Source organism: Artemia sp. Qi Xiang Cuo, chromosome 4 (assembly GCF_049724085.1).
Source record: "Artemia sp. Qi Xiang Cuo chromosome 4, ASM4972408v1, whole genome shotgun sequence".
NCBI classification, from domain to species: domain Eukaryota; kingdom Metazoa; phylum Arthropoda; class Branchiopoda; order Anostraca; family Artemiidae; genus Artemia; species Artemia sp. Qi Xiang Cuo.
In genome coordinates, this window is record NC_142797.1 from 89070604 (window position 1) to 89078766 (window position 8163).

Consider the following 8163-nt stretch of genomic DNA (forward strand, 5'->3'; position numbering starts at 1 on the left):
AAATTTAATTAATATGTCTTTGAGGATGACTTAATTCCCAAATTTTCTTTGGGAAGGGCTGCAAGTTATAAATTTAGCCCATTGTTTACAAATAATTTTGGTTATTGGGAAGTATACAGGCGTTTTCAGGAGGAATTCTTTTCTGGTGGGGGGTCGAGGCTGGGGTATGGGTTACGAGGGAGGATCTCTCCATGGTGGTCATTTCCTTGGGGGAAGACACTTACGAATAGAGTACTTTTGGTAATACTGTTTGGATTTTGATGGGTAATCGAACAGTTCGTGGTAATGAAGTGTAACTTACTTACACTGACCTGGCTCAATAGTAACCAAAACTCTAAGAAACGGAATTTTTATATCAATAGATATATCGAAAGAATTGAATTATTATGCTGATTCCAAATATATTAGTTTCATTAAATTTAGTCTTACCCATCAAAAGCTACGGGTCAGAGAAAATTTGTCTGATTTTCAGAAAAAGTGGGAGAGATATAATTTTAATGAAATAATTTTATATAATTTTAATGAAAACCACACCATCAGATTGAAACTGTAAGTGCTTCAAGCTCATATCTACAAAAATGTGGAATTTTACAATTTTTACCAGAAGAAAAATCAGGGATGCGTGTTTATTTGGTTTCTTGTTGTTGTTTTTTTCCCCAGGGGTGATCGTATTGACCGTGTAGACCAAGAATGTAAGGATTGTGCTCGTTCTAATGGAAATGAAAAGTTCTTGTGCCTTTTTTGTCCATACATAAAAGGGGGTTTCCCCTCCTCGACGTCTCGCTCTTTACGCTAAAGTTTGACTTTCTCACAATTCTATTTTTTTAAACAATAAAAAAACTTTAGCGTAAAGAGAGAGACGTTGAGCGGGGACAGCCCTTTCATATACAGAAAAATTTCTGTTCGTTTTATGTTTTAATGTCGCTCCTTACTTTCAATTAGAAAAACCTTTTTTTTGTTTAATTTTCGAAAGTTTTTGAAGTAATGCAGGTTTTGATTTTGGTTCACCGTACATGAATAATTAAAACAAAATTTGCATATTAGTTTTACTTTTATTTGGCTAAATGGCTTTCTCGAAAGCTGTTTAGTTACCCATCAAATTCCAAAAAGATAACATTGAAATACTGATCTTTTTTCTGCTTTACCAAAAGTACTGTTTTCACATAACTTTACAGTTTCATGAAATGTAATTAAACAAATAGAAAAGGGTTTTCATCTAAAGTAAGGAGCAAGTTTAAATCTTAAAACAAATATAACACTTTTCAACACCCTGCTCATCAAACAAAAGTATTTTTAGGGCTTTGAAAAATCTCATCTTTCAAATTGCAAATTTTCTTTAAAAATTTGGGAAAAAGCAAAACTTCACAGTAAAGAGTAAGGAGCTAAAGATAAGACAGTCCCTTTCATATAAAGAATCATCTGTTGAAATAGGTTTTTAATCTGTTTCTTGCTTTTAGTTTAATAGCTCTTTTTAAATTTAATTTGCCTAAAATTTACCTATTTTGATTTGTGAGAAAGTCAAACTTTAGCGTAAGGAGCGAGGCGTTGAGGAGGGCACAGCCCCTTTCATATACGGAATAATTTCTGTTCGCTTTAAGTTTTAACATCGTACCTTACTTTCAGTAAAAAAACTTGTTTTTTTTATTTAATTTTTGAACATTTTTGAATTAATGCAGGTTTTGATTTTGGCTCACCGTACATGAATAATTAAAACAAAATTTGCATTTTAATTTCAATTTTTTTTATTAAATGGCTTTTTCAAAACTTGTTTAATTTTATTTACGAACGCTTTGATTAGTAATAAATATACGTAACTTACAAATTAACTTACGTAACAAAATTCTATATTTATTGATCAAGAGAATGTAACTATGACAAGGTAAACCACAACAAAACACTACTGAAATATTCCAACTCTTGCATTTCAACGAATGAAATCCAAAATGAACTTTGAAAAATCAAGAGAATGTAACTGTGACAAGGTAAACCACGACAAAACACTACAGAAATATTCCAACTCATGCATTTTAATGAAAGAAATTCAAAATGAACTTTGAAAAATCAAGAGAATGTAACTGTGACAAGGTAAACCACAACAAAACACTAGTGAAATATTCCAACTCTTGCATTTCAATGAAAGAAATCCACAATGAACTTTGAAAATCAAGAGAACGTAACTGCAACAAGGTAAACAATGACAAAACACTACTTAAATAATCCAACTCTTGCGTTTCAGTGAAAGAAATCCACAATGAACTTTGAAAATCAAGAGAATGTAACTGTGACATGGTAAACCACAAAAAAACACTACTGAAATATTCCAACTCTTGCATTTCAATAAAAATGAACTTTGAAAAATCACGAAAATGTAACTGTAACAAGGTAAACCACAGCAAAACACTACTGAAATATTCCAACGATAAAAATTCAAAATAAACTTTGAAAAATTAAGAGAATGTAACTGTGACAACGTAACTCATGACAAAACACTACTGAAATATTCCAAATCTTGCATTTCAATGAAAGAAATCGAAAATGAACTTTGAAAAATCAAGAGAATCTAACTGTGAAATGTGTAAACCACGACGAAACACTACTGAAATAATTCAACTCTTGCATTTCAATAAAAGAAATTCAAAATGAACTTTGAAAAATCAAGAGAATGTAACTGTGACAAGGTAAACCTTGACAAAACACTACTGAAATATTCCAACTCTTGCAATTCAACGAATGAAATTCAAAATGAACTTTGAAAAATTAAGAGATTGTAACTGTGACATGGTAAACCACGACAAAACACTACTGAAATAATCCAACTCTTACATTTCAACGAAAGAAATCCAAAATTAACTTTGAAAAATCAAGAGAATGTAACTGTGACAAGGTAAACCACGACAAAACACTACTGAAATATTCCAACTCTTGCATTTCAACGATAGAAATTCAAAATGAACTTTCAAAAATTAAGAGAATGTAGCTGTGAACAAGGTAAACCACGACAAAACACTACTGAAATATTCAATCTCATTTATTTTAATAAAAAAAAAATCAAGAGAATTTAACTATGACAAGGTAAACCAAAACAAAACACTTTTCAACGAATGAAATCCACAGTGAACTTTGAAAAAACAAGAGAATGTAACTACGACAAGGTAAAACATAACAAAACACTAGTGAAATATTCCAACTCTTGCATATCCATCGATACAAATCCACAATGAACTTTGAAAATCAAGAGAATGTAACTGTGACAGTGGTAAACCATGACAAAACACTACTGAAAAAATCCAGCTCTTACATTTCAATGAAAGAAATTCAAAACGAACTTTGAAAAATAAAAAAATGTAACTGCGACAAGGTAAACCACAACAAAACACTACTGAAATATTCCAACTCTTGCATTTCAACGATAAAAATTCAAAATAAACTTTGAAAAATTAAGAGAATATAACTGTGACAAGGTAAACCACGAAAAAACACTACTGAAATATTCCAACTCATGCATTTCAACGAAAGAAATTCAAAATGAACTTTGAAAAATTATGAGAATGCAACTGCGACAAGGCAAACCATGACAAAACACTACTGAAATATTCCGACTCTTGCATTTCAACGAAGGATATACAAAAGGAACTTTGAATAATCAAGAGAATGTAAGTGTGACAAGGTAAACCACAACAAGACACTGCTGAAATATTCCAACTCATGCATTTCAACGAAAGAAAATTCAAAATGAACTTTGAAAAATCAAGAGAATGTAATTGTGACAAGGTAAACCACGAGAAAACACTACTGAAATATTCCAACCTATGCATTTCAATGAAAAAATCAAAATGAACTTTGAAAAATCAAGAGAAAGTAACTATGACAAGGTAAACCACAACAAAACACTACTGAAATATTCCAACTCATGCATTTCAATGAAAGAAATTGAAATGAACTTTGAAAATATTAAGAGAATGTAACTGTGACAAAGGTAAACCATGATAAAATACTACTGAAATATTCAAACTCTTGCATTTCAACGAAAGAAATCCAAAATGAACTTTGAAAAATTAAGATAATGTAACCGTGACAAGGTAAACAACAACAAAACACTACTTAAATAAACCAACTCTTACATTTCAATGAAATAAATTTAAAATAAACTTTGAAAAATAAATAGGATGTAACTGTGAAAAGGTAAACCACGACAAAACACTACCGAAATGTTCCAACTCTTGCATTTCAATGAAAAAAATCAAAATGAACTTTGAAAAATCAAAGAATAAAACTGTGACAAGGTAAACCACAACAAAACACTAAAATTAAGAGAATGTAACTGTGACAAGGTAATCCGCGACGAAACATTACTGAAATAATCCAACTCTTGCATTTCGAAAAAAGAAATTCAAAATGAACGTTGAAAAATCAAGAGAATGTAAATGTGACAAAGTAAACCACAATAAAACACTACTGAAATATTCCAACTCTCGCATTTCAACGATAGAAATTCAAAAATTAACTTTGAAAAATTAAGAGAATGTAACTGTGACAAGGTAAAGCACGACAAAACACTACTGAAATATTCCAACTCATGCATTTCAATGAAAAAAAATCAAAGTGATCTTTGAAAATCGAGAGAATGTAACTGTGACAAGGTAAAACACAACAAAACACTACTGAAATATTCCAACTCTTGCATTTCATGAAGAATCCACAATGAACTTTGAAGCATCAAGAGAATGTAACTGCGACAAGGTAAACCATGACAAAACACTACTGAAATATTCCAACTCTTGCATTTCAATGATTTAAATCCACAATGAACTTTGAAATATCAAGAAAATGTAGCTGTGACATGGTAAACCATAACAAAACACTACTGAAATATTCCAACTCTTTCATTTCAATGAAAGACATCCAAAGTGAACTTTGAAAAATCAAGAGAATGAAACTGTGACAATGTAAACCACAACAAAACACTACTGAAATATTCAAGCTCTTGCGATTCAACGAAAAAAATTCAAAATGAACTTTGAAAAATTATGAGAATCTAAGTGTGACAAGGTAAACCATGACAAAACACTACTGAAATATTCCAACTCTTGCATTTCAACGAAAGAAATTCCAAAATGAACTTTGAAAAATTAAGAGAATGCAACTGCGACAAGGTAAAACTTAAAGCGTAAAGAGCGAGGCGTTGAGGAGGGGACAGCCCCTTTCATATACGGAATAATTTCTGTTCGTTTTAAGTTTTAATGTCGCTCCTTACTTTCAGTTTAAAAAAACTGGCTTTTTTATTTAATTTCTGATCGTTTTTTAGTTAGTCCAGCTTTTATTTTGGCTCGCCGGCATTGAATAAGCAAACAAAAATTTGCATAAAAATTTTACTTTGTGTTTTGCTAATATGGTTGTCTCTAAATTTGGATTCTCGACGCAATTTACAAATTAAAATTACGTAACGAACTTCTATATCTCGCATATTTTTCTTTCCGGAAAAAAATACAAAGTTGCAGATTTTTGCAGATATGAGCTTGAAACCTATGTTATAGGGTTTTCTGATACGCCGAATCTGACGGTGTGATTTTCATTAAAAATTTTTCACTTTTAGGGGGATGTTTCCCCCCTCTTTAAAAAAATAAGGTGAGTTTTCTGAGGCTCGTAGCCTTTGATGAGTAATACTAAACTTAATAAAATTCATATATTTAGAATCAGCATTATAAGCCCATTCTTTTGATACATTTATTGACATCAAAGTTCCGTTTTTAAAAGTTTCGACAACTATTGAGCCGTATCGCTTGTTTTTTTTTATTGTTTTTTTTTTTATTACGTATATGTTATTACGTATATGATGGGAGTTCTCCCCTTAGTCACTACCCACGCTCTTTACGTTAAAAGTTAAAAAAAATTTTACTAATTGGATAACCATTTCCAAATAAAATATCTCTAAGGTGGTTGAGCTTTAAATCCAAGAAACGTGTTGAACAAAATTTCTGCTCTTAAAATTTAACCAAAGCACAATAGTGTAAGTGTATCCAAGCTATGAAAGAAAGTAAACAGATTTTTTTGCGAATGGTATCAAGTTTTCTATTTCAGGTTAACTAGAGGAGGTATGAAACTAAATTAAAAAGTACTATCTGTGTCCAGATTTTTAAAAGGGTGTAGGTCTATGTTGTTAAAAATTGCTGAAAATTTTTCTCCAGCATAGAAATAGCAGGCCAAACTATAAAGTCTTAAAAAACAAAAAAAATTATTAAACAAAAAGATTAAAACAAAAAGTATTATTTTCTTTTTCCCTGAAAAGACTAAGTCAATATAAAACGAACAGAAATTAATTAAAAAAAACCTTTTTCTCAAAATAAGTTTTTCAAAGAAAAGTAAAACTCCATTAAACGATAAATGAGCAAAAATAAAATCAAATAATTTACCAAGCGCGAAACTACCACAAATCAGAATCGATAAATAAATGAAACCGAAAACGAACAGAAATTACAATAATTAACCAAGTCAAACTCAAAACGAGAAGAAATTAACATAAGTTGGGCGCAAAACTCCTATGCCTTCCCAACGCCAGAACAAAATTTGCACTTTACTGAAAAAATACAAATGAATGTGCATTCTCAGTTTAATATACATGTACTGATATTTAGTAATCAAAATGCTAATATTATTTGATTTATTAAAGTTAGAAAAGTAAAAACATTTGCATTTTTTCAGTAAAGTGCAAATTTTGTTCTGGCCTTGGGAAAGCATAGGGTTTTTGCGCCAAACTTATGTTAATTTCTGCTCGTTACAAGCCTTGGATGAATTAAAACTCATGGAAATGTAAAGGGGAATGGTCAGGCGTAAATTTCCACCAGGACTGAACGGTCTGGGGAATAAATCCTTGGGGGCGAGGGGTTTTTCCTTGCAGGAGTAGCAAGATTTCCTGGAATTATTTTAAAAACGATCAGAAACTAAATAAAAAAAAAAGCAATTTTTTTGAAATGAAAGCAGGGAGCAAGATTAAAAACTTAAAAATAACAGAAATCATTATGTATATGAGGGGGGTTACTCTTCCAAACCACCTTGCTCTTTACTCAAAAGTTTGAAGTATGGTCAAATTCTTTAAGAGCGACTCCTGAAATAATATGTTCGTTTAATTAGTACAATAAGAATCTTTTTATAAAAGTATTAAACAAATTTAGGTAAACAGCGATGTGGTTTGGAATAGTAACCCCTCTTACATACGTAATAATTTAAGTAGCCTTTTAAATAACCTTTTCAATAGAAAGTGAACCCCTATAAAAAAAAAGCCTTGATTACTGGATTACTATTAGAAAGCCTTGCAGCAGCAGAATAATATCGACTTTAAATAAGCAGAAAGCAATAATTTCAAGTTTTCTTACGAAACTCTTGTCAAAATTTAGTATGAAGAGAGGGGTTTAAACTTACTTCAACTTAAAACCTCTCCGAGTATCTTTCGTTATGATCATGAAAACTTCCGATGTTACAAATACCATTATTTTAAGCTGTAATTCGCTATTCAGGTACTTTTTTTTTCAATTTCTTAAAGTTATTCTTATTTTTAATTTTGAAAAAAAATCTTTTTTTTTCTTATTTCTCACAAAAGAAAGTATTCAAGTCTTACCTTGACAGTAGAAAAATTACGATTAAATTGCTTGGAACTCCTAATATAGTAAAAAGAAAGTGAAATAAGGCCACTGTTAGATGCTGCCACACTTTAGGTGGAGAAAACGTCAGCCAATGCTGATTTATCATTCTCATATCACTTTTTGAAAAAAGGCCAAGTGCTTCCCAATCATTGGTCGGATAAAGGCTAACAAATGTGTCGTTTGAGTTGTTCATCTTAAATAAATGAAAGCAGAACAAAGATTAAATATAAAGTGTTAAAAAAGTCAATTTTTGCACTCTTGAACATTTGAAGAGGCGTAAAACAATTACCTGGACCCAATAGAAAACTGTTTCAGCAATAGTAATAAGAAAATCCACGATAGTTTCGCGAATAAGGAAGTGATGCAAGAAAAAATTAAATTGTTCCGTCAGTATTTCGAAGACATGCCTCTTTCTCTTCTTTCATTTGGTGATCTAGGAAAAAAGAAGAACAGAAAATCAACCAATAAAAAAGCAGGAAAAAAAATACTTTATTTTTTATTTACTTTCCGCTTGACCGTAAAACAC